General features: G+C 36.9%; 1 protein-coding gene across 2 annotated transcripts in view; it reads left to right on the top strand.

Annotated features, from left to right (window-relative positions):
* Positions 1 to 26,208, top strand: part of PTPRR (protein tyrosine phosphatase receptor type R) — a 245,428-nt gene that overhangs the window by 91,979 nt on the left and 127,241 nt on the right. The window contains exon 1 of one of the 2 annotated variants that reach the window (XM_033118287.1): positions 24,170 to 24,311. The exons of the other annotated variant lie outside the window; for it this stretch is intronic. The gene's annotated coding sequence lies outside the window, so the exon portion shown is untranslated. Of the gene's footprint in view, positions 1 to 24,169; positions 24,312 to 26,208 lie in introns of those variants that run through there. 2 annotated transcript variants of the gene reach the window in all.

Raw genomic sequence — 26,208 nt, 5'->3', positions numbered from 1 at the left:
AGGTCATTTTTCTTGGGGCATGCCCCTTCATCTTTGTATTTGTATGTCACCTACACAAAGGTCATTTTTCTGGGGGTGTGCTCATTCATTTCATATTTGTTTGTAAATATTTGTGCACCACTGCATGACTATTACATTTTTACTTGTCATAAAATTGTAGATAAGCTCCAGGAAACATTTGTGCTAGAGATAAAGAATGATGAATCAAAGAGGTGACTGAACAGAAAGCTATTTTTACCACAAGCAATACCACCCACTTTTTGCTCCTAGAGAATGATTTCATACATTAAGAAGTTTAGTGGTTCCCAGAAGGAAAGGGGGGAGGGTAGGAGATAGAAAACTGTGATGGGGGTCAAATATATGGTGATGGAAGGAGATTTGACTTGGGTGGTGAATACACAATGCGATATACAGATGATATCTTGTATTTGATACACTTGAGGCCTATATAATTTTATTAACCAATGTCACCCCAATACATTTAATAAAAAAAGAAGATATAGGTAACTCAGGAAAGAGCATTACATCTAAATTAAATGTAACTTTATGTTTAGTGCAATATGTGATAAGGAAATGAAGACGACACAGTTAAAATCTACATATGTGCCTGTCAAGCAATTGTAAAATTGTTTTATCCATAACACTGGAAGCTAACTAGATTATAAGGTCTCTTAGGGCAGGTCTAGCACTCTTCATTTGATGTGTTCTCATGTGCTTTTGCAGAAGCATGAGCTCAAATGTGTGTTGAATGAATGTTCGTGAGTAATAAATGAATGAGATTTTATACCATTTCCCCAGATTCAATGCAAATAATTTTGATCAGAAGTAACCTGAATTGCTGAGCACATACGAACTACCAGAAGTTCTATATTCTTTTGAAGTCTCAGTTTTCATGATACTAAATCTGCAACTCCATAGTTTCATATATTTGTACTTCCTTTAATCTCCATATGTTAATGGTAAATTTAATTCTGATAGTATGACTTCTGCCATTGTATTATAGTTTTGTTCACATTTCTTTCACATTAAGATCTTTGAACTTCTTGCATAATTGGTTATGATTTTCATTAAATTTGGAAAATTTTCATCCATTATTTCTTTAAATATTTTTTCTGACTGCCCATCCCCCCACTACAGGGACTCAAATTACATACATTAGTCCACTTGAACAGCTAACTGAAGCTCTGTTCATTTGTTTTCAATTTTTTTCCTCTGTGTGTTTCATTTTGCATAGTTTCTATTGCTATGTCCTTAATCTCTCTATTCTTCTGCCTGGTCTAATCTGCTGTCAGTCTCATCCACTGTATTTTTTATCCTAGACACTGTAATTTTTATCTCTGGTAATGAGACTTGGGTCTCTTATATATCTGCAATATCTTTCCTTAGAATGCTCATACTTTCCTCACTCTTATGGAGCATATGGAATATTTTTATAATAACTCCTTTAATGCCCTTGTCTACTAATTCTATCCTCTGTGTCATTTCTGGGTCTGTTTCCTTTTTTCTTAGTTTTATTTGCAATATGGGTTGTATTTTCCTCTTCTCTGCATGCCTGGAAATTTTTTAATTGAATTTCAGATGTTTGTTGAGTGCAGGATGTTTTTTTTATTCCTTAAATATTTTGAGCTTTGTTAAGTTTCTTTGTTAAATGCATGAGCAGTTTGGTTCTCTCAAGACTTGTATTCAAGTCTTTGTTGATTCTTTCAAGATTTTATTAGGTGAGACCAGAGCAATGTTTAATCTAAGGCAGGGGTCATCAAACTGTAGCCTGCAGGCCAGATCCAGCCCATTATATGTTTTTCTACATCTTGAGGGCACTGTGAGTCACAAAAGCAAAGCCCGGACATCCCCTTCCACTCCCAGAGCCTGTCACTTGGCCAGGAGTCATGCCGCACTGCTGTTCAGACATGGTTGTCAAGGATAAATTGGAGGCCTCACTATTGGCAACTGCTGAACATCTAGCAGTGTAATCTTTGTCTGGGAATCAGCAACTTAGAAAGTCAGCTCCCCTCCAGTGAGCTGCCCATGTTAAGATGGCCGAGCTCTCCAGGAGAGAAGGACACACCAGGATCTGGATGTCACTGGGCAGACAACGGAACTGACCAAGGTGGCTACCTGTCTTAGTCAGTTTGGGCTGCTATAAAAGAATATCATACTGAGTGGTTTAAACAACAAATAGTTCTTATCTCTCACAGTTCTGGAGGCTAAGTCCAAGATCAAGGTGTCAGCTGATTCAGTTCCTGGTTCCTGGTGAGAACCCTCTTGCAGAAAGGTGCCTCTTGTTGTCTCCTCGGGAGAGAGAAAGAGAAAGAGAAAGAGAAAGGGAGCCAGAGCTCTGATCTCATTATAAGGGCACTAATCCCATCCTGAGGGCTCCACCTTCATGACTTCATCTAAACCTAATTACTTACCAAAGGCCCTACCTCCTAACACCAGCACATTGAGGGCTAGGGTTTCATCATATGAATCCAGGAGACACAAAGGTTGAGTCCACAACACTATCCTCCCCTTTCCACTTATTAGCCAGACCTTTCCCCTCAGTCCAGTGCTTTCATGCCAAGAATGTCTCAAGCAGGTGGCAATTAAGCATAAAGTATGCTCACCACACAGGATGGCCCACACCACCAAACAGGGAGTGGAGTGGAGTTTTTTCTCTTGTTGTTAAGTACTTACAAAGTATATTTGATTTTGCCTCTAGGCCCATAAAGCCTAAAATATTTACTGTATGAGACTCTGAGAAAAATTTGTGGACCTTGATCTAGGGCTAATTTTGTCCCATTACTGAGGCAATAGCATTCTGAATACTCCGTCCAGTACCCTGTGTATTATAAGTTTTGACATCCAGGATGGAGGAAACGGGAACTATTCCCAGCCCTGTGTGAGCGCTGTGAACCATTCCTTTCATTCCCTTCTGATGAGTTTTCATCTGCCGCCAAAACTTTCCTCATATCCATGTGCTGATCAGGACTCAGCTGAAGACTTGGTGGGGGAACCCGGTGCTGATCTCTGGAATGGTTTCTGTGTGCAGCTCTCTCCTTTCCATGCTGCCCTCTGTTCTTGGGTACTATGCCCTGTGAATTCTCGCCTCCGTGGCCTTTCTGAATTCTGAAGTCAGAGCTTCCTCTAGGCTCCATTCAGGTCCTACTCTCTTCAGACAACAAGCTGAGGTACTGGTTGTCAGTACCTCAGTAGGCTCCCCCTACCGGGTTCCTTCTCTCAGGGATCACTGTCTTGGCGCTACCTGCTGTCCAATGTCTACAAACCATTGTTTCATATATTTTGTCTGGTTTTCTGTTTGTTTCAGGCAGGAGGATAAATCAGTCCCTGTTATTCCATGCTGACTGAACGTGTCACTCCTGACTTCTCAAATTTGAAGAAACAAACTGTCCATGGAATTTAAAAAATTGATGAGTTAAGTTCAAAGGAGATGGGAAATAAGTTTAGATAGGGAAATGTCTAATAGATTTAAGTTCTATTTTGACAAGAAAGTAAAATGTCCACCTTGAAAGAAGCAGAGTTTTCAGAAAGTTTCCCAAAGGACTTGTGGTGAGTCAATAATGAAATTATCCTTTATCTTCTAGAAGACTTTGTCAAGAGGGTACAGTCTTCATTAATTCTAAAATTTTTTTATACACTGAATATTAACATTTTAGAAAGAAAATAGGCAAAGATATGGCATCTCATTAGACTGCCATGAACAGGATGATGAATTTATGTGCTTGGGCAAAAAAGATGAAAAGCTTGGTTCCTGCTCCATATATTAAAAAGTTAAGGCATCACATATTATATAGCAAAAGAGGTATTGATAAAAGCAATGGTTCTCGATAATGATTTTGAGGCAATCTAAAGTGCAACAAATTATATCAGAGTATACTGAAATTCTTTCCCCCAGATTCTAAAACTTAAAATTAATTTGATATCCAAACAGTGATTTTCAGAAAAAAAGGGTGTCTAAATAATCAAGTAATTAAAGTACGGGTTGATTTTATAGAACCAGAATGAAGGGAGTATAATTTTCCTATTGCTGACTCTATTCACTGACATTTTTAGTCAGAGATTTATGAAAAAAAAAAAATGTATCTGCAATAATAATGTAAAACACAGTTAACTGTAGTTTTATCCATGAGAAGGGCATTTTTCTGAAGGGTATGGTTTTCTTACCCCTAAGATGATACCCTTCTCACAGAAAACACACCGAACTACTGAGTTCTCAAGCTACTGAGTTCTTTGTAACAGATTGCCAAGGGAAAAGAAAGCTTATTTTCTTCTTGTCATTAATAGTTAATTGTTATTGTAGTTTCTCAGATGGGATATGTGGGTTAGGGAAATTATATCCATCTTTTCTAAAAGTGCTGCAATATTATTAGAGGTGATCACATGGCAGAAAAACAAACCTATTCTTTGGGGGACTAAATGGAGTTGGCCTATGGATTTTTCTTTCTCCCCTCTTTTCAAGCACTTTAGAGAGTCACTCACTTTCACAAGTAGCCCACCTGGGGTAGTAAATCAGTGTTAATGTTTCATAAAAGCTCTTGTGTTCTAGAATGATGTACATTGATGCATCTCTAAAGCTTGCCTTTTGGAGGGTAATGTGGGTACCCTTGGTAATGCTTCATGCATTACTGAAATGCTTCTCTCACCCTCTCTACAGTGTCTCTTGTGCAATTATATTGACATTTAGAATAGCATCTTACAATACTACTCTTCTAATCTAACACCTCTGGGATTTTGTGGCTTCAGGGAGAAGGATAGATGAAAGGTGTCAAAAAAAGTCAACTGGTGAATAGGAAAAGCAGAATTTTAAACTGCCCTTAAACATAGTAGAGAGACAAGCAGATCTCTTTGACAATCGCTATCACTTGGACAATGTATCTTCTAAAGATGTCTTGACTAAAGCTAACAGCTGAAATGCTAAAATGGAGTAAATGTCTTATAAACAGAAAATCTTTTTTCTGCTTTTTTTTATTAGTTTCACCTGAGGAATCTCTTGATGTATGAGGTATGATCACACAATACAGTGAATGTTTCAACTAAAAAAAATTTATTACAGTAAAAGACATATTGGCATTAACCCCCCTCAAAATACTCCCCCTCGCTTCCAACACACTTATCCCATCGTTCTTGCCACTTTCTGAAGCAGTTCTGGAAGTCCTCTTTCATGAGTGTCTTTATAAGTGTTTAAGAAATGATATGTGTAGAAAACAGCCTGAGAAATGGGTAAACGGTTTGATCCTCCATCATGACAAAACTCTGTGTCACACATAGCTTCTGGTATGTGGCAATTTCTGTCAAATAAAAACATTATGGTGTGTCCTCATCCACCTTATTCACCAGATCTGGCACCGTGCGACTTTTGGCTCTTCCCCTATGTCAAAATGACCATGAAAGGTAAGTCTTTTGAATTGATTCAGGACATTGAGGCAGCCACAACCGTGCAATTAAAGACACTCACGTAAGATGACTTCCAGAACTGCTTCAGAAAGTAGCAAGAACGATGGGATAAGTATTTGAAGCAAGGGGAGTGTTTTGAAGGGGATTAATGGCAATGTGTCTTTTACTGTAATAAATTTTTTTAAATTTAAACATTAACCATATTATTTGATCACACCTCATAAATATTAATGCTAAATGAAACCATTGAAATTTTGCTTTATTTGCTGCTTTGGAAATAGGCAAAATCTCTATTTCACAGGGCAATGTAATGATAATGCTATAGCAGTAGAGTTGGGCCTTATGCCCACTGCTTATGGCTATTTGACGTTGGGCAAGTCACTGACCTCTCTGCTCTTCACCTCTAGTTTCCTCATAGGCAGAGTGGACATGATATTGGAACCTGCTGCATGGGATTATGGGGAAAAATTCAGTGAACTAGTGCATGCAAAGGGCACAATAAAATGTTGGTATTGCTATTAATAATCATAAATATCCAGCACAACCTACATTTGCTTCAGTTATCTGGAAATAGACAATGAAAATGGCTTGGAGAACAGAATTGTCTGGGTCCACAGGCTAAGATTTCTGCTGTGTTCTGTGGAGGTCAACCTCTGCCTTATGTATCGTTGATTGGGAGCACATATTTCACAGCTATAGCATTTGCTTTTGAGCATTTTGTGAGCAGGTTGTTTGGGTTTTTTTAAAATATATTTAAAAAATGAATACTTTAACTTATTTAATCAGCCGGACTATGTATATCATCTCTGTATTCATTTTTCTTTAAGGCTGCTTGAAGAATTTCACATGTGGGGACGTGTTTACTGAACTTCTGACATGAAGTTCAAATAAAATGAAAATGAGGATATCATATTTTGTTCACAATGTCCCATGAAATGATAATTTCAGAGGAGCCTCTCCTTGTCAATGTTGCATTGGTTTGGAAACTGTCGTTGTGTCCATCAAATGCAGACATCTAACATCTATGCTGAAGATCCCCTTTTCATTTTGTTTTTTATTGACGTGAGGTTGTATTATGGTGAATCTTCATCTCCCGCCCTCACTGTCACTGACAGATCACAGTGATACCCAAGGGTACACTGACGTTTTGTTAGATGCTTCATTGCACATTCACTAATATGCATCACCCTTCAGAAGAATAATCAGTCAGATCCTAGGTAATGCTGACAAGATATGCAGTCAGGGAATTGCCGTAGCGCATTTCAATTAGGTTTGATTTTCTCACTTAGGAGGTCTTAAGCGCATTACTCAGTGAGCTTTTGTCTTTCTGTGGAAGACAGACAGATAATTATGCTGTTTGTTAAGGGTAAAGAAATATGCATGGCACTGAGATTTCCATTGTGATTTAAAATGTTGGGTACATGTCTCCCCATGGCATTCTCATTCTAGTTGAGAAACTACTTAAATTCCAAATACATTTAACCAAGAAATGTTTTCTCAGTAAGCCTTTTCAGGTAACATTAGTTTTTGGTATAGATTTCATATTTATTATATATAAGAGCAGCTTTGTTGCATTAATTCAATATTCAAGAAAGTGTTCCTTTAAAATGTTTACTTAAGTAATTGTTAAAAAGTTCGAGGGCCATTCTAAAAAAGGTTAATACATAGTGACCTTTTATCACTCATTTTTGCACATATGTAGAAAATAAGGGAAAAGACCTCTGTGGAAGTAAGTATATTATGTCTATATTGTTTAAGACGAGATATTTTTTAATATTATTACTCAAAGTTAGAAAATGTACTGTGCAGTTTCACCAGTTGACATTTGATAACTGACTTCTACAAATAAATTCCAAGGACTGTATGTGCTTTGAATCCTCCATTCAACCTCAACAATTGCTTATTAATTTTAGATGAAGTTCTTACTGGGACATAACTGCTGAAAATAACTTCAGGGTGGCTCTTTAGGGTTTAACAAATATAGCAGATGCTTACCTGGATGTATTTTTAAGGGAATCGTCCAAACAAGGAGTGATAAACAGTGAAAATGATGATATCACTGGAAAAGTCCAGCTGTATTTACATGGCTGCTGCTTGTTTATCTTTTCCTTGTGTGATATCATACAAAAACAAATTACTAATATGCCTTCAGTTCCAAAGTTCATCTAAATAAGGTGGAAATTGGCTCACTAACATTCTGAGTTCAACTTTGAACAGATTAGATAATATATCAACAAAGAAAAATGTTAAAACCTAAAAATAGGTTTCAAAAATTATCTTTAAAGAAAGTACAGCATTAAGTAGTGTTTATTTAGTTGTTAGGTTTAATTTCTCCCTCGCACTCTTAGTTGATCACATTGATAGATGAAACCATATTCAGTCAATTCAGCATTTATTGACCGTTTGTACCAAGGATTGGGGCAATAAAAAGTAAATACAAAGATGAAGATATTTGCAATTTTCTATGAAAGCATTTAAAATATATTGAGCCAAAAATTTATAATGTAGAGGTAAAGATGGGCAAATAGATTGTATCCACCACATTTCCCAAAATATAAGACCTAGCCGGACCATCAGCTCTAATGAGTCTTTTGGAGCAAAAATTAATGTAAGAATTAAATTAATGTAATTAATATAATATAATATAATATAACATAATATAATACTATAATATAATATAACATATAAGACCAGGTGTAATATAATATAATATAATATAATGCCGGGTCTTATATAATATAAGACGGGGTCTTATATTAATTTTTGCTCCAAAAGACGCATTAGAGCTGATGGTCCAGCTAGGTCTTATTTTCGAGGAAACACGGCATTAGCAATGCCTTCAGCAGCAAGAAACAAAATTCAACTAACAGAGGCTCATGCAATAAATAATTTTAATTTCTCACATGTAAGAAGTCTGTAGATGAGCAGCCCTCGTCAGAAGCAATATTTCAACAATGTTTCACCACTTGGCTTTGCCATCCTTCGCATGTGCCTTCTGGTCTTGTGCTTTCCACCTCCTGGTTACAAGGTAGCTGCCACATCTCTGAGCATCTTGTCAGTGTCCAAAGCAGAAATGAGAAAGAGGCAGACAGCTCCAGAGAGGAGCTGCCTGCCTTTTGTGCTTCTATACAGAAGCATAAGCTTCCCTACAAATGCCCTGCATACATGTCAGAGCTGTTCCACATGACCATACTTAGCTGTAAGGAAGGCTGCAGAAATGTACTCTGTTGTTCCAACCCCTCTATGGGAAGTGGCAGGGAGAAAGGAGGGACTTGAGAATTGCTGATGAGTCAGTCCCCAAATAATATTTCCACATAGACCAACAAAATAAGGCAGAAAGAAATCAGCTGTAGGAGAGGAAAAGAACAATTTCTGGTTTGGAATAAGGATATCATGGAAGTAGCACTTAGGCTGGGACTTTAAGGATAAATAAGATTTGATAAAAGAGTTGGGGGCTTGAAAACAATTCAGAACATAATAAGCAAAGGAAGGAAAGGTATGGAGGTATAAAATGACATGGCGTGTTTTTGGGGAATGAGCGAATAGTAGTATGGTATGTCTTGATCTAAGAGAATGTATAAATGTGCTGCTAGAGTAGTTGTATGCTGAGCATTTACAAAGGGATTTTGAGATTCATTTATAGAGGACTCTTACTGCTGTGCTAAATAGTTTAACTTTCAGTGCAATTTCCAGTGGATTCCTACAAAATCAAAATCAAACTACACAGCCTAGCAATTGAGGGTCTTAATAATTGGACCTAGCCTATTGCTTTTTCATTCTTTTCTATCACTATACCCCATATCAATGTCAATACCGTTGGTCAAACTGGATTTCTTATCACCCTCCAACATAACACCCTCTTTTTTATGTCCATATAATGCCACCTGTTACGGATTCTACTGAAATGTTCTCATCCCTTTACAAACTGAAGTTCTGCCCATCAAGGTTCTTTCCATCAAGAGTTGTAGTAGAATCGTCTCTGATTGCCTTAACTTTCTTTCAAACTATTGCAGTATTTTAAGTATAATGGTCCTTTGATGGGAATGGTGAGCTAGGCCAAATCCTAGTCCAGATTCAAAGACTGGAAAGAAGGATGACTCAGCCTCAGTTCCAAAGAAATGTTGCTTTGCTTTCTTTTCAGATGATTCCCAAACAGGCAGTCAAGCAGTTACAGACATACGCACAGGATTCGGAGGCAAGTGAGTGGATGTAGCTCCCCAGTTTCTCCCTCATCCTTCATAAAGTCATGTCAGCAGTTGATCGGTCAACTCAGGTCTATGGGGTTAAGAAATCTACCAGACCTGAGGAGGCCAGAACTACAGCTTCAGTGCCTACCACTTGGCCAGAGGAGGGACCACATCAGCACTTCCAGGTCTGTCTATTACCACATAAAGAATTTTTTGCTTCAGCACACTTACATTGCACTTTCTCTTTCTGACCAGGACCAACACACACACAATCTTACCACATATTTTTTCTAACATTAGAACTATTTATATATCTCTTTTAGACACTGTAACATAATGCTTAACAGCATAGCATCTAGAGTCAAACTGCCAGAATTTAGATCTCTACTCCACCATTTACAAGCTATGTGATCTTGAGCAATGTACCTCAGTTTCCTCATCTGCATAATGGGAGTAATAATGGCATGCATGTTGTTTGGTTCTGTGAGGCTTAAAGCCAGTGTCTCAGATTAGTTGAAGTTCTTTGTCAAATTTAGATAATTTTTGAGGGAGAAGACTCTATCTCATTCATGGTTTCCCTTACCATATTTCAAACTTGGTATGTGCACAGTAAGTTTTTGGAAAATAAATGAATGACTCGATTAATTGATTTCAGTTTTTTGTGGCTCTAGAAATAAAAGCAACCAATGACATGGGGTGATAGTAGACGTTTAAAATGAATAGGCTTATTTCAAACACAGAAAAGCATTAGTCCCAGGCAAAGGCAGCCAGCTCCACACACACTGCTGGTGGAAATGCACAGTTTACAACCTTCCTGGAGGGCAAGTCAGCAAAATTTTCAAAAGTCCTTCAAAAAATCATAGATTTTGACCCAGTAATTCTAATTCCATAAATTCTAAGAAAGTGACATAACAAGTGCATAAGGAATGTCATAGGATAAAATGGAAACAACATAAGTGTCCATTGATAAGGATGAATGAACTACATTTTAAAATATTTATATCAGATAAACCCATATTTTGACTGAGAAAATGGCATCATATATTAAGTGAAAGAAAGATAGCATTATAGAGTATAAGACTAGTCCTTTTAAAAAGGAGTCATGATAAAAAGAATATATATCATGTTTGTATGTTAGAAACAAGCCTGGAGATACATGAAATATAAGTTGCTGTCTTTTAGTGAAAAGATGAATGAACTTTATTTTTTTTTTACTATTTTTTGAAATTTTCACAATGACTGGAAAAAAATTAAAGCTTTTTTTGTTTTTTTTTGGAGAAGGAATCATCTTGAAACTTCAGTTTTTACAATCACGCATGCAATGGCCTGTGGTTTCCAGCAAGTTCACACCTTCATCAGCACTGTCAACAGTCTGTCTGTCTTTGGATGTGTGGGCAAGTGGGTGGTGTTGTAGCAGCAGGAAACCAAGAAGCAGATTGATTCTAATTCCATTTCTGGTAACTTCCTGTGTGGCCTTGGGCAAACTTTCTGCAATTGTAAAGAGCCATATGGATATTTGTATAGTATTGCAATGAAGTGTGGGTAAGTTTACTTCTTATGTAAGTGGCTAGCATCGGGGGTCTTCAAATGCTAAAACAAATAGCCCTGACTAACCTAACTGTAAGGACCATACTTGTGTTGGTACACACACACACACACACACACACACACACACACACACCCAGGACTAGGGGCAGGCAAGAGAGACACGAAGGGCACAAAATGCAGGGAGGGACTCACTCTTAGGGTCATGCAAGTAGACTATCTGATTTTAATCCCATTTTTAATCCCCAAAATACCAAATACTTGACCTCAATTCAACCCTAAGAGTGAGTGCCTCCTTATTTTTTGCACCCTACATGCCTCTTACCCTAGTCCCTGCCATGCGTGTATGCAGGTACACGCGTATCTGTTTCGCAGCAGTCAGGAAGAGGTTCAGGTAGTTCTCTAGAATGATTATCAATGCTTTCATATTTCCTTATCCAATATGTAGAAATGACCTAATTACATGTAAAAGAAACTGCTCTGTCTTCTGATAGGTGATAGGGAATAATAGAAAATCTCTCTTTACTCAGACACTATCTTTCCCTTATTTCACTTTTGCACGATCTCACTCTGTTTCTCCATGGAGATTACAGTTTTGGCATGAATTCTCACCCCAGAATTCTCACATTCGAATCCATAGGATCTATATAAAAAGTTCCTATCCAGTGACCCAGTGAAATCTTCCATGTATCTTCTTATCACAAGCTTCAAGGCTCACATATTTGTGGAGTACATTTGGCCTCCTCTATCTACTTAAACTTATTGCTTCTTCTTGGTGTTTCCATTTAGATTTAGTAACAAACTCTGGCATTTGAACTTGGTATTGACCTGCCATCCTTAAAGGATGCTTTTTTCAGTTAATGCCCCATAATTTTTATTTCTGTGATCAGAAGATGCTGACTCCCCATGCCCAGAGTTAGCCTTTGGGTTCCACTATCCAGAAGGGGGTGCTGAAGTGATAAAATCTACCGGCGTGGGCAGGAATTGTGAAGACAATACAGCAATTAGCATGACCATTCTCTCTGGCACAGAGGTGAGCAGCATGGCTCCCAGTCAGAAACCTACTTTTGGAAGATATAGTCTTTTCAAATTTTGGTTTTGAAGATAAATGAGCAGTTTAGCCTTACTAAATTAGGCGTTTTCTCTATGAAGGAATATAATATAAACTAATCTACATGATAATTCTCTTAAACACTCATTCATTGTCTTGAGTTGAAGTAGGTCACTCTGATGTATGTAGACCAAAAGTTACAAATATATTGCCATTTCAGGACTAATTTTTTTTTTTTAATAAGAAATTTCCAAGATACCATATTGGAAGAAATTTTATTCAATGCTGAAAGCCATTACTTAGTTATGTTCTCACAGAATCATATATTGAGAAGCTATATCTCAAAATATAGACACTAATTATAAATGTTGCAAGCAAAGAGAAGGATTCCTGGCATGGAAGTCTGAAAACCTGGATTTAACCCCACGCCTCCCAATAGCTGCGTGACCTCAGATGGGAAGCTACCTTGCTATGAGTTTGGTAAAATGCACGTGTAAATTGAGAGAGAGAGGAAAACCTAAACTGTAAGATCTCATTCCTTGAACATGGTTTGTTTCTTAATTATTAAAACAGATATTTACCAACAGAATAATAGTACATTTGGAACTAATTACAAATTCACTACCCTGTTATTGCCATTAATATACAAAGCCATTTTAACTGTTGTATCATATGCCTAATTCCTGTAACTATACGTCGATTAAAATCTCACAGAATATGACTTCTACACAGCTCTTCTCAATATAATTTGCTGATCACTGCCTAAATGAAGTAAATGAAACAGTATTTTATGAATCATGAAAGGACATCTGTGAAAATAGTAGTCTTTGTAAAGTTGTATTAATTTAGCAGATCATGTTTGCAAAGACAGCTGTTTTAAGTCGGGGTTGCTTGTGTTTTATGAGTAATTCAATAATTAGTATTATTATTCATTTTGTTTCAATGAGAACTCCACGTAATCTATTTTTTTCTTTGCTAACAGACAATGGAGCTAAAATAGAGGGTGACAATTACTTCAGTTGTACAAGTATTCTGTTCAGCAATGTGGGCAAAAGATAAATTGACTCTTAGGAGTTTCTGATACATATTCTCTCAATTTGGTAACCACAATCTACTCTGCTACACCCCCACACCATCTATTTTTACCCTCATGTCTATAGAATAAAAGTTAAAACTTTCTACAAATACAAGGAGGATGTAGGTGAGGGAAGTGTTCAATCATAATATGTTTTTAAAAACTCTGTTGTCAAAGATTGTCTGTATTATTCAATGGTTGCATTAGTCTGGGTTCTCCAGAAAAACGGAACCAATAGAAGACAGATAGATAGATAGATAGATAGATAGATAGATAGATAGATAGATAGATAGATATATAGACAGATAGACAGATAGATAGATATGATTTATTAAAAGAGATTGATTTGCTCACACAGTTACAGAGGCTAAGAAATTTCAAGATCTGTAGTCAGCAAGCTGGAGACGCAGAAGAGCCACTGATATGGTTCCAGTATGATTCTGAAGGCCTGAGAACCAGGAGAGCCAGTGGTGTAAATTTTAGTCCAAGTTCAAGTCCTAAAGCTGAAGAAAATCAATGTCTCAGTTTAAGAACAGATAAACAGAGAGAGCAAATTCTCTCTTACTCAGCCATTCTATTCTATTCAGATCTTCAACAGATTGAATGAGGCCCACCCATGTTAGCAGAGCAATCTGCTTTACTCAGTCAGTCAATTCAAATCGTTAATCTCATCCAGAAACACCCTCACAGACACACCCAGAATAATGTTCAACCAAATATCCGGGTACCTTGTGGCCCAATCAAATTGATAAATAAAATTAACTGTCACAACAGGCCTTAAGATTGTAGAATTCGACTCTATCTATTTGAAGCTAAGAAAGCTGTAATCCAGATATGTAAAGTCACTGCCTAACTCATACAATTAGTGGGAGATCCAGGATCATAAGCTAATGCTTTATATTTTATGATATAGATTATATTATTATATTATCATTCAACTCATTCTACTATGCCAAAGTAGTTCTTTTAAAAAACTGCCATGGAAACTGATTCAAATATGAGCTTCTCCATGTGAATGAATCCGGTTTGTGTGTGTGTGTGTGTGTGTGTGTGTGTGTGTGTATGTAGGGAGAGAATGTGCATGATTTAATAGACATGTATCTTTGTAAAGTTATTAATACTCTTGATTCTCAGTTTCCTCATTATTAAATGAGGATAATAATTCTACCAATCTCAAGAGTTTATCGCAAAGATTAGTTAGGTCAATGTGTTAAGGGTAAGCGCTTAGTGACTGGTGCTACCTAAGTGTTAGCTCATATTATTATTATTGAGGATATAAAACCTTATAGAATCAAGTTCTTCCTTATTCTGCTCCTTAGCCCCACCCTGATCACTGGCCTAGTGTGTCAGTTGGTTCCTGTCTCTCTTCAATACGTATCACATTCAAATGCTCAAGGATTTCACAATCAAACTCTATAACACAGCACAGAAAGGAGAACAGTGTGTCTGAAATGTAATGAACAAGGGGAAAAGTGGTTTTGACAAGTTGGGACAGGTAAACAGGGTCCAGATCACACACCCCAGATACTTTATTATTACTATTATTGTTAGGTTTGGTTTTTGTTGTAGTTTTAGTATAACAGCCCAACGAATGTGTGTGCCTACATTCGCTACAGTCTTAAGCTGTGCAGTCCAGCAGCATATTCCGAAGTGGGCATCATGTTTCCAGACACTTGCTTTACCTCCAGGTAAATAGGTAACCTGGATGTTAGAGAGATCAGAACTCAAGGCTTTCTTTTATTTTGTTCATATCATTGTGGCCTGAATCACTTGTTACGATGTTATTTATGATGAGCTGCTGATTCAAAGGCCTGGCGGGGCACCCCAGTGTGCTGTGGCTCTCTGGGATTCTGCCCTTTGACCTGGCCTGCTGTGTGACAAAGTGCTCGTGACATAGATTTTGTTTTTAAATTAAAGTTTATTGGGGTGACAACTGTTAGTAAAGTTACATAGATTTTAGGTGTACAATTCTTTATTACATCGTCTATAAATCCCATTGTGTGTTCACCATCCAGAGTCAGTTTTCTTTTCATCACCATATATTGGATCCCCTTTACCCTTATCTACCATCCCCCTCTGCCTTATCCTCTGGTAACCACTAAACTATTGTCTGTGTCTATGAGTTTTTGTTTCTTCATTTGTTTGTCTTATTCTTTAGTTTCCCGTTTTATATACCACATATCAGTGAAATCATGTGGTTCTCGGCTTTTTCTGTCTGACTTATTTTGCTCAGCATAATAATCTCAAGATCCATCCATGTTGTCACAAATGGTACTATTTAATCTTTTCTTATGACAGAATAGTATTCCATTGTGTATATATACCACAACTTCTTTATCCAAGCATCTATCGAAGGACACTTTGATTTCCATGTCTTAGCCACCGTAAATAATGCTCCAGTGAACATTGGAGCACATATGCCTTTACGCATAAATATTTTCAGATTTTTTGTGTAGATACCCAGGAGAGGGATTGCTGGGTCATATGGTAATTCTATTCTTAATATTTTGAAGAACCTCTACACTGCCTTCCATAGCGGCTGCACCAGTCTGCATTCCCACCAACAGTGTATGAGGGTTCCTTTTTCTCCACAGCCTCTCCAACACTTGTTATCATTTTTCTTGTTAATCATAGACATTCTAACTGGTATGAGGTGATATCTCATTGTGGTTTTTATTTGCATTTCTCTGATGATTAGTGATGAACATTTTTCATATGTCTATTGGCCATTTGTATGTCTTCTTTGGAGAAATGTCTATTCAGGTCCTCTGCCCATTTTTTAATTGGATTGTTTGTTTTTTGTTGTTGTTGTTTAGTTGTATGAGTTCCTTATGTATTTTGGATATTAGCCCCTTATCAGAGACGTTGTTTGCAAATATCTTCTCCATTCGGTTGGTTGCCTCTTAATTTTGTCGATGGTTTCTTTTGCTGTGCAGAAGCTTTTAAGTTTGATATAGCCCCCTTCATTTATTTTAGCTTTTACCTTCCTTGACTTTGGAGTCAAATTCATAAAATCCTCTTTGAACCCAAGGTCCATATGTTGTTTAGTACCTATGTTTTCTTCTATGCAGTTTATTGTTTCAGGTCTTATGCTTAGGTCTTTGATCCATTTTGAGTTAATTTTGGTACATGATGACAGATAACAGTCTAATTTCATCCTTTTGCATGTGGCTTTCCAATTCTCCCAGCACCATTTATTGAAGAGGCTGTCTTTTCTCCATCATATGTTTTTGGTTTCTTTGTCGAAAATTATTTGTCCATATTTAAGTGGGTTTATTTCTGGGTTCTCAATTGATCTGTGTGTCTGTTTTTCTGCCAATATGATACTGTTTTGATTATTGTTGCCCTGTAGTACCAACTGAAGTCAGGGAGTATGACACCTCCAGCATTGTTCTTTTTTCTTAGGGTTACTTTTTCGTATGTTGAACCGTCCTTGTGCCCCTGGTCGTGATGAGTAATCTTTTTAATGCATTGTTGCATTCAATTTGCTAGAATTTTGTTTAGGATTTTTGCATCTGTATTCATCAGAGATATTGGTCAGCAATTTTCTTTTTTTGTGTTGTCCTTACCAGGTTTTGGTAGCAGGTGACATGGATTATTTTAGGCCCTGTGAATTTATATATCAGGACTTGGACTGGGCCTATTTTATAAAAACTTACCTCTTTTTTGAAATGATTTATACATCAAACATTTGAAGTGCTCTTTTTTTTTCACCAACAAGGGTGTTTTCTGATATCTATTTCTCAAAAAGAGTTGACTTTTTGTTACTTATTAAAACTTTGATATACATATGAAACATGTACATATCCATGTGAACATATATGTCCATGTTGTGAAAAATCAATGCTGTAATATCTCTACTGACAAAGAAATAGAAATATCACACCTGGACATTATTTATTATAGGTAGTACATAAAAGCTTTTGCCATGGCTCTCAACTTCTCTGAGACAACATCTTGCTGAAATTCAATAAGTAAAGGTAAACCTTTATTTTAGAGAAATAAACATGTGACATTTAGACCTCAATCAGAATCTTTAACTTGTGATAAGGAATTAAGAACAACATACCCAAGCAATTATAAAATAACACACGATGTGGTGTAATGTCTAGATTTGAGTGTGTTTTATTTAACATAAGTGCGTATCCATATGATGTATGTGTATACATATTTAACACATGTAGACGTAGACTTACCCTACATGGCTAAATGGTGTAGTTGGGCCTATGAGTAGATTGGAGTGTTCTTTGAAGTAAAGTTCAGTGTGTAAGTTGTGGTCAGGGAAATAAGTGGGCCTTGGACATCTCTTCCCCTGAAGGAAGGATTAGATGCCCTTTAAAAATGCTCAATAAGCCCCTTGTACTTCCTCTACTTGGACCCTTAGTTAATTGTTTGCTATTTTCTGTTTACTTTCTCTCTTTGTTATTTTCTGTTTGCTTCCATTTGTTCAACAAACATTTACTGAGCATCTACTTATGTGCCAAGAATTATGATAGGCACTGGGGTGAATAAGGCAACTACGGTTTACTCCTCAAATTGCTACCATTCAGATATATATATAAAATAGATAAATGTAGTCACTAGAGATTGTAATAGGATCTACGGAAGAAACATACCGCGATATACCACAGATAGAGACTGTGATGACAGTGGGGAGCTGGGGTGCTTATTTAGATAAGATGGTCAGAGCAGCCTCCATGAGGATGGACACTTGACCAAAACCTGAAGGATGAGAGTAGAGCAGAATTTCAAGATTTGGCAAAACAACATTACAAACAGAAGCAACAACCAGTAAAAAGGTTTGCAAAGTAGAAAGGATGCCAGTGTGGTGGGAGCATTGGAAAGAAAAAGATGAGGCCGGTCAAGTAAGCTGGAGACATAGATATGCAGGGCTTTGTAGGCCACAGTGAGAAGTAGGGACTTGATTCTAAAAACAGTCGGAAAGAAGCTTTAAAGAGTTTTGCATGGAGTAGATGTGATCTTATTTCATTTTGAAAAGATCTTTCCTGATGCTATGTATGGAACGGATTGGAGTGAGGTAAGAATGGAACAGGAATGCTATAATAGTATCCCAAGATATAGAAAATGGTAGTTGAACTTCGTGCTGACAGTGGAGACAGATTAAAATGGGAAGACTTACTGTGTATTTGGAGGCAGAACTGACAGATCTTAAGGATGGAGTGGGTATTGTCGGTGAGGGAAGAAAAGATTCATAGGTACTTCCCAGATTGTTATATTATGCAATTGGATGATTGGTAGTGCCATTACCGAAAATAGGAAAGTTACAAGAATATCAGGTTTAAGAATAATCTGAGTCTCAATTTTGGATATATTAAATTTGAGATTCCTTTTAGACATCCCACTGGAATTATCAGAGAGTAGTTAGATATATGAGTCTATGGAACTTGGGGTAAAGATCTGGGCTGGAGATAGGCATTTGGGAAACATCAGCCTATAAAGAGTGTGTAAAGCCTACGACTGGATAAGTATTTCCTAGAGACAGAGTACAGATAGAAAATGTCCAGAAAGTATGCAGGAAAGAACCCTAAGTCCCATCAGAATTTAGAAGTGGTGTGGAAGAAGAGTCAGCAAAGGAAATGGAAAAAAAAAAACACATTCGCATTTCCTTTGGTGAAAAGCTGGGAGAATATGATGCCACAAAAGCTTAGAAAAGAAAGTTTCAAGAAAGAAAGAATATTTAACTGTGCCAAATACTTGCTGAAAATTACATGAGGGACCCAAGTATCTATTGGACTTGGCAACAGGGAGGTCATTGGTGATCTTGACAAGACTGGTTTCTCTCAGTTATTGGGGGGTGGGGGAAAGGCAGTGTCAGATAAGAGTGGTTGAAGAGAGAAATCGTGATATGGATGAGGCAGAGACGATAGATGATTTGCTTGAAAATATTTCATGTGATGGGGAACAAAGAAATGGACAATCAATAAAGAAAGAGGTGCTCTATGAAAGTTTAATTTTCAAACTTGCTTATACATATTTGCATGCTTGTATGCATAATCTGTAGTGAGGAAGGAACTGATGATACAGAAGACAGAAGAGGAAGAAAATTCTTGATAATATGTCAGGAAACGGGAGCGAAAGTGGAGGGATTTGTCTTTGCTAAGAGCCGGAAAGGGCTGTGGGGACAGAGACAGTGCCTTGATAACCATTGTATGCCCAACGTATACAGTGCTTGGTATATATTAGAAGCTCAATAAATATGTGTTGAATGAATCAAATAAACATCCATTCCAAGCCCGGGCAACAAAACAAGCAACAGGCCCAAAGAAAGAGTGAAGAGCAGGCAAGAGCAAAGGGGGACATGACTTTGTATTAGTTTTTGCTTATTTTATAATGTGTTCTTTATAATCCAGATCAGACAACTTAGTTAATTTTTTTCTTTTTTTATGAAACTGGATTTTTTTTATGTGAAGACAGACTGTGTGGTCTTTAGTTAATTTAGTTTTTAGTTTAGTTTGTGTCTATTATGATCCTCTAACAATGGAAGAGAATCCTTCCTTTTGTGTCTTCTAACTTGTGTTCTACATTTGTGTTTTCTACCTTGGTAATTCATTTACAGATCCATGGCAGGATTCTAATAAATGTTGATACACATGTAATTTTTCTCAGTTTTCATGATTGATTATCTTCAGCACTGATAAAATTGCTGATTGTATTAAACCAAAACACGTATTTGCAAATCACTATCTATTTTGCCTTAAGGTGCCGATTGATATTTGGTAAGACCTAATTCACCGTCAATGAGTCAATGTTTGTGTACAAGGCTAGGAAAACTGTAATACAAAAAAAGTCTGTATACAGTGAGGTTCACATAAGCTCACTTTTATTGTGCCTATGTGAGGATGTTCAGATGAAATGGAAGATAGATTATCTGTTATTAAAAATCTACTAAATACATTTTGTACACATAGGGCTCAAAACATGTTTTTGAAGATAAGTTTTTTAGCAATTGCTTTGCTCAAAACACGACAGCCAGCAGTACTCAAAAATTGAACACTGTAAAGAAAGCACATCATATAACATACATTTGATAACCAGAAATATTTAAGATTTTTATTTTCTTTTTATATCAAGAATGATTCTACTGATGTTAATAAATCACAGAACTTTTCCATTGTGTTTGGAGTAAATGAAATACTAAATTTTGAGGTTCTCAATGACCCTCCAAATTAGATACAAACAGCTAATCTTGAATACAAAAGCCTCCAAGTAGATGTTTATAACAGTTGTATTCATAATTGCCAATATTTGGAAGCAACCAAGATGTCCTTCAGTCGATGAATGAATAAATAAATGTCGGTACATCCAGACAATGGAATATTACTCAATGTTGAAAAGAATTGAAATGAAATGAGCTATCAAGCCATGAAAAGACATGGAGGAAGCTTAAATTCATATTACTAAGTGAAAGAAGCCAATCTGAAAAGTCTACATACTGTATGATTCCAACTAGAAAAGGCAGAACTTTGGAGATAGTAAAAAGATCAGTGATTGCCAAGGGTTAGGGAGAAGAGGAGGATGAATAGATCAAGCACAGGGGATTTGTGGGACAGTAAAAATGCTCTATAATATTGGTATTTTGGTGGATATGTCATTATACATTTGAACAAATGTATAGCATGTACAACTTCAAGAGTGAACGCTAATAAAAATTATGGACTTTAAGGTGATCATGACGTGTCAATGCAGAGTCATCATTTGTAACTAATGCCCCCTCTGGTGGGAGATGCTGATCCTGGGGGAGGCTGTGAAGGTGTGCGGGCAGGAGGAATGTGGGAAATCTCTGTGCCTTCCACTCAATTTTGCTGTGAACCTAAAACTGCTCTTAGAAAAGAAAACAATGAAGTCTTAAAAAAAAAAAAAAAAAAACACTGAGTCAGTAACTCACCCAAAGTCATCTAGCTATTAAGTGGAAGAGCCACACTTGAGACGCAAACCATCTGCCTCTGCATTTTTGCACTTAACTGGTGCACTATACTGAATGGGAGATGATGTTCAAACGTACATGAGTGATATTAACTCTGAAATCAGTTTATTTTCCTTTGAGATATGTGGTTGAAGCTAGTAATTTCTCAAGAAAAGCAACTGCTTCCTCTGTAACTGTCAACTGGCACCATTTCCCAGATATGCACAGTAATTTTATTTTTAAAAAATCTTGGAAATTAGCCCAACAAGATTGAAGTCTTAAAAAAAAGACTTCTGACTTATTCAGAAACCATTAATCACAATTATTTTTAATGTCTTTGAATCACCTTACAGATCTTAACATACTACATGGTTATAAAGTATACATGCTTTGCATTATGTATGCCTAGCAAACAGCTTTGCATTATGCTTATTTCACCTAATATTAAGTTATGCAACTGCTTTACTCTTTCATTCATTCAAAAGATATTGAGCTTCTGTCATAAGCCAGGCATTGTCTATACTCCGTGGATCATCAGTAAGCAAAATAGCCATTATCGCTGCTATCTTCAATATGCCTTCTAGTAAGGAGAGAGGGTATTATATATCAAAGATATATTTTAAAAAAGTGCTGAGGAAAGTGCTGAGGAACAAAAATAATAAAGCAGAGTAAGGAGGCAGTCAGTAACAGACAAGGTGATATTTTAAAATAGTCTGATTGGGGAAGGCACCTTTGAAACGATAGTGTTTGAGTAGCGAGACCTGAGTGAACTGAAGCTGTGAGCCCGGCAGATATCTCAGGGAGAGGGTTCCTAACAGTGAGAGAGTAAATGCAAAGGCCCTGAGGGCAGAGGGAGTTTGCTGTGTTTGAAGAGCAGCCCAGACCAGAAAGAAAGGAGTGAAATAAGGGGGAGAGGGATAGGAGATGTTGATTGGCGGGGGCGGCTGGGGGGGGCGGGGGAGATGCTATTAGGGAAATCAAGTAGGGACTCTGGAGGGTTTTTAGGAGGGTACTGACATGATATAATTTATGGTTTAAAAAATTACTCTGGCTTGGTGCATAAAATAAACTATAGGAAGCAGAGTGAAAGCAGGGAGACCAATGAGGAGGCTGTCGCCATAGCCTCTGTGAGAGGTGATGGAGTTAGGGTGGTAATGATGGAGGTGGTGAAAAGTGGTTTTCCGAATATTGTTCAACGGTAGAGCTGATTGGATTACCAACTGTGGGCATGAGAGAAAGAAAGGAGGCAAAAATTACGCCTGGTTTTTCAACCTGAGCACACGGGAGATTGAAATTACGGAGAGGAACAAAACTGAAGGCTTTGGGGTGGAAGTGGGAGGGTAGGAATCAAGAGTTCAGTGTAGACAAGACCACATTAGTCATGTAAGAGGGTATGTCAAGTATGCAATGGGAAATTCAAGTTTTGGGTTCTGAGAGTGAGGTCCTGATTAAGTTGAGACTGTTGTTCAGAAAAAAAGGAAGAGATGGAGAATTGAGCACTGGGCGCCCCAATGTAGAGAGATCAGGAAGATGAAGAGGAATAGGCAAAGGAGACTTGAAAAGTAGTAGCCAAAGAATAAAACAGCAACATTAAGAAAGCATAGTGTCCTGCAAGCCTGGAGAGGACAGAATATCAGGGAGAAAGAAGGAATCATCTGTATCAAAGGCTGCTAATAGGTCAAGCAGGATGAAGATTGAGAATTGGCTGTTACATGTAGGAATCCTGGTTTAGTATAATAGGAGCTAAATACAGCGATAACGGGAGGCAGAATGGAGGAACTAGAAACAATGACTATGGACAACTCTTTTGAGACCTTTGTTTGAAAGGAGAATAATGAGAAGGGGTGATTGCTGGACAGGAAGTTGTTTTGGGTTTTTTGGCTTTTATTTTAATATGAGAAATATGACAGCATATTTGAAGACACATTGGAAAGACACAATACAGAGGGTGAACTAATGATGCAGGAAAGGAAGAATTAGAGGACAGTTACCTTCTGCTGAGGTACCATAATTTACTTATCCTTTTTACACTGACATTCATTTAAGTTGCTTTGGACATTTTACTATAATATTGCAAAGAAAATCTTTGTCTATTTATTTTTTTATGCATTGAAATTATTTCCTTAAGATAAATTTGCAGGTGGGAAATTACTGGATCAAAGATCATAAACATTTTTAAGAGTCTTGACAATGCCCTATTGCTTTAAAAAATATCAATTTATTAGGCCACCAGTAATGTAGATATGATTAAGTTTCATTGCAACCTTGTTAGAGTTATGACATGTATCTTGAGACCATAGTTCATGGAATCCCTAAAGTGTTTCAACTACCCTTATTCTAATAGACTATTAGCTCCTTAAAGGTAGAGCTGATTATCCTTTTTATTTATCTTCATTTCCTCCTATTCTTTCAGACCAAATATTTTACTACTAATTACAACAGTCATTAATCTGAAATCCCTCTTTGTTAAATCATAACGGAGTGCATATGGTACAGTGAGGGAAAATACTCATCAATTATGGAATCTGATCAACTTTCATTTGAATCCTAAATTCATTACTTGAGCTTTGCTTAAAACATTTTAATTTCCCATCAATAAAAAGATGGATCATAATCTCTGCTTTCTAAATCATGGTGAGGGTTGAAAAGAGATATCTGTAAAGTTCCTAGCACAAAGTAGGAAGATTTTTTGCAAGACGTAGTGGAACTTTTAGAAAGGCTTTATGTTTGTCATAAAAATGCCTGGTGAATAGATAATTTTTTTTGAAGTCAGAAAGCAAAAAAAATCCCTCATGCCACACACTTTGTCTGTAGCCCATAAAGTTCTCATCTTACAGTTTTACTAATTACCATGAAAAAAAATTCCCCATGAATTTCAATTCTAGTAAACTGTTGAAACAGCAAGCACCTGGGGTGTCTCTGGGGAATGCAGAGGCTGCTACAGTAGACCTGGGATCAGCAATGTCTCTAGAAATAGTACCCGGCAGTTACCACCAGGTGACTAAATGAGGCTTCATCTCAGCACTCGAGCTTAGAAAGCTTTATGATTACTCTGGCTTGCTATGGTGAGGAAATAAGCCACAGAAGAGTACAAATGGAAGTCGAACTCATCACAACATCCTGTCAATTTCCAAACAGGTAAGAGAATCTTTCATGACATTAATGGGGAGAGGTTAGGAGGGTAAAGACTGAGATTTATATCCGTCTGTTCATGTCCGCGTATAGGAGTGAGTCAGCAGAGAATCTTTGTGATATCTAGGGAAATACCTTTAGCCTCAAAGTTTGAAGTTAAGAGAAAACGCTATGCAATTAATTCAACATTTCTAAACAATAAGACTCTACCACAAACTTAAGAAATTTCTAATTAAATTTGTGTCCATCCTAAAGAGAATGGAATTACAAATACATCCACTTGGACAGAACTGAAAATTTTCATAAAAGATATTAAGTGGAGCAGTGATTTTCTTTGTTTTTTTCTGTCTAGTTCCCACACTGACATTGGGGAAAAGATGACCGCTTACATTTATAACTAGGAAAGGAAAGGAGAGGTTACGGTGGGCTAAGTCACTAAATCTAAATGTTTTTATAATAATGCCATCTTCAGGACCCTGCCTTTATGTGCAGAATTCACTAAAAGACGAGTCAGTATCTTTCATTATAGTCGGATGTGGGGGACCAGTGAATGAAAGTTGATGACATGAGGCATCCCTGGCCTAATTCCCAACCGGGTAGCTCAGCTTTGTTGTTTTCCACCAGTCAACCAAGAACCTTATTATTAAAGCTTGGCTATCCCCATAAGAATTATGGCTCTCATTAAAAATGAATGCATTACTTAATCTGTACAGAAAGTGCTATTAGATGAAAACCCTCACAAAATGTTTAGTTCACTTATTTCAAAAACTACGTATTGGGTTCCCTCTGCGTCCTAGGCACTGTAGGAAGTTCTGGGCATAAAAAGGTTAAAAATAAGAAGTTCATTTGACTGTTTAGAAGTAATATAGTGGTTCTGGTGTTGGTACAAAGTTATAGATAATTCTGATTTAATCTGTGGTCCATGATGATAAATAACAATGTCAAAAATAGTGCATTTAGTGTTTCCATCCATCTTAATAATAAAAGTGGATTAACTTCCTGCCTGATTCAATATTGCAGGAAACAGTCATCAAAATGGCCCAAATATATCATTTGATTCAAGAAGTCAATCTCTATTTGCCATGAAATATAAAGCTGTCCGTTTTTTTGTTTTTTATTTTTAGAAATATGAACAAATAATAATGCCAAATGACGGCTTGGCAATAATTTCAAAGCAGGATTTAGGGTTTAACAGCAAAATTTTAAAGAGAAATGAAAGTTTTTAGTGATTTTTTTTTAATGTCTAGTGCATATATATCTTTTAATATAAGGAGCCTTAAGGAAAGATGTGGCTTGTTAATTTTGTACATCAAAATATCTTCCCCTTCAGCTTCCACATTCTCAATATTTTTTTAATTGCTAGTGTGAATTGCTCAGTTGATAATTGATGTTGAATTGTGCTGTATAAAATCAGTCATTTCTATATTTAGCTGTAACAAGGAGGAATAAGCTATATATAGTCTCCTTTGTTTTTCCGATTGGTCCACGCACCTCTATCTAACAATTTAATAATTAGGTCAGACGTACAGCAATCCTAATACCATGGCCTCCATCATGCTAAAAGAAAAAGAAAGAGTACTACCGGGAGGATTGAGGAATAATAACGAGATGAAATCGGCACAGTCATGCTGTGCATTAAGGTTACGCTGCAGACAACATCATTCAAAATCTTTCTTTTCCAGAAATGAGATGGTTCGCAGGGTGGTAATCACTAAAATCACACATTGTGGAAAATTACATGCTTATTAGTTTGCCATCTCCTTCTGCAGATGAGAAAAACGCAAGAACATTGACTAAAACCTATTCCATGTTCTGTCTTTATTCATTTTCTGGTATGCAGAAAATTGTTAATTTCCACTATGACAGAAAAATCAAGATTATTGAAAACAAAAGTTGAAAGGAC

This window comes from Rhinolophus ferrumequinum, chromosome 10, assembly GCF_004115265.2.
Source record: "Rhinolophus ferrumequinum isolate MPI-CBG mRhiFer1 chromosome 10, mRhiFer1_v1.p, whole genome shotgun sequence".
Lineage (NCBI taxonomy): Eukaryota > Metazoa > Chordata > Mammalia > Chiroptera > Rhinolophidae > Rhinolophus > Rhinolophus ferrumequinum.
The sequence above is the reverse complement of the archived record's forward strand: the minus strand, read 5'-3'. Positions and strand labels throughout refer to the sequence as shown.